General features: G+C 38.9%; 1 non-coding gene across 1 annotated transcript; it reads right to left on the bottom strand.

Moving 5' to 3' along the window:
• Positions 1-1466: 1466 nt before the first annotated feature.
• LOC121208706 (small nucleolar RNA R71) lies at positions 1467-1573 on the bottom strand. The gene has a single exon (XR_005903836.1). It is a non-coding gene; the product is annotated as a small nucleolar RNA R71 (small nucleolar RNA).
• Positions 1574-1924: the final 351 nt, after the last annotated feature.

Below are 1924 nucleotides of genomic sequence, written 5' to 3'. Positions count from 1 at the left end.
TTTCTGAGTCGAACGCAAGAGTACCTGGAGCAGATCTGGTCATAGAAAACAAAGAAAAACAAGATTAGTATGTTGCCGGTCCCCGGCAACGGCGCCAAAATTTGATGCGATCGTTGAGAGCACCAAAAATAACCTATTCCCAGTAAAATAATAAAAATAGAAAAAGAATAGTAAAGGGAAAGTAGGGTCGAATCCTCAAGGACCGGATTATACGAATGCTTGTTTCTCGAAATCCTGGGTAGAATTGTGCCCAAGAAAACCTGCGTTCCTGGAAAAAATAAAAAAATTGATTTTAAAAATTGATTTTGGAAGCGAAAATAAAATTAAAACAGATTTTAAAGTTTGCTGAAATTATGATTACAAAAATAATAAAAATAATAAAAAGAGTTTTAAGTGAAAAGAAATTCTTATAGGAAAGTTCCAGCCTCCGGTTGTCTCATTCCGCCTTGGGCTCAATCCTTGGCTTTCGGATGATCCTTCTCGACTCGAGTAAGCCAGTTATAGTGGAAGAGGACACCTACGACCACCAGCTCCAAAGATTAGACTTACGATTTTTAGGGAACCTGACTCTAGCCAGTAATCTATGCTAGATCAACGCTTCTCAATGGCGAATCCCACGCCATTTTGTCTCTTTGGCTCGCCAACCTCTGACGCAGTAAGTTAACGAACCGACTATGCAATCCTTCCAAAACATACAAAGCGGCCGCCTTTGCATATGCTGAAAAGCTTACTTCTTAAGGGCCATGGAAGGAAGCGTCAGCCCGTAGTGCGAAGAAACGATGAATACTTGGCGAGAAGGCTAAGTACGGATTCTAGGCCTCAAGAACCTTTTTTGGGGAAATATTGACAACTTTTGGCTAGAAGGGTTTTAGTGGCTCATGATAATTGTGGGAAAGAAAATAAATAAAAATATGGAAAAAGAAATTTTATTGAAAAGAAATATGAAAGAACAAAAGACTTTTGGGGGAGAGTGTTTACAGAAAAAGATCCTCCAAATAGAGTCACTTCACCCCCTATTTATAGTGCTAGGGAGATAGTCTAATTGAACTTAAATTCTACCGCTACCTAGTGCAATTGCTGTTAATTAGAATCCTGCTCCACGTACTATGTATAATTATTCTAAACCTTCTTTAACAGGAACTGAATTGAGCATAGTTAGGCCTGTTGTTGCTGCAAATAATTTTGAACTAAAACCTAACACCATTCAAATGATCAAACAGTTTGTTCAGTTTGATGGTTTGCAGGACGAGGATCCCAAAGCTCACTTGGCAAATTTCTTAGAGTTTTGCGACACTTTTAAAATCAATGGCGTTTCTGGTGATGCCATTCACCTTCGGTTATTTCCTTTTTCATTGAAGAACAAAGCTAAACAGTGGTTGAACTTGTTACCATGAGGGTCAATCACTACTTGGGAACAAATGATTGAAAAGTTTTTATTAAAATATTTTTCGCCGACTAAAACAGCTAAATTACATAATGATATCTCCTCTTTTGTGCAGATGGATTTAGAAACACTCCACGATGCATGAGAGAGATACAAGGACCTTTTACGAAGATGCCCTCACCATAGGTTACCACTCTAGCTACAGGTTCAAACGTTTCATAATGGCCTGAATCCGTCGACTCCACAAATGATTGACGCAGCCGCTGGTCGAACTGTCAATAATAAGACACCTGAGGATGCTTATGAATTTATAGAAGAGATGTCACTGAATAATTATCAATGGCAAGACATGAGGACAAACCAATGAAAATTGCCGGCATTTTTAACGTCAATTCAGTCACCGTGCTCTCTAATTAGGTAGAACTTTTGAACAGAATTATTGACGGTTTTCTTGGTTCTTCACATGTTCACCCAGTAATACAGTGCGAAGCAAGTGGAGGTGGATCAAGCAATTCAGAATACCCACACTATGGCCACAAC

Source organism: Gossypium hirsutum, chromosome A10, assembly GCF_007990345.1.
Source record: "Gossypium hirsutum isolate 1008001.06 chromosome A10, Gossypium_hirsutum_v2.1, whole genome shotgun sequence".
NCBI lineage: Eukaryota > Viridiplantae > Streptophyta > Magnoliopsida > Malvales > Malvaceae > Gossypium > Gossypium hirsutum.
The sequence above is the reverse complement of the archived record's forward strand: the minus strand, read 5'-3'. Positions and strand labels throughout refer to the sequence as shown.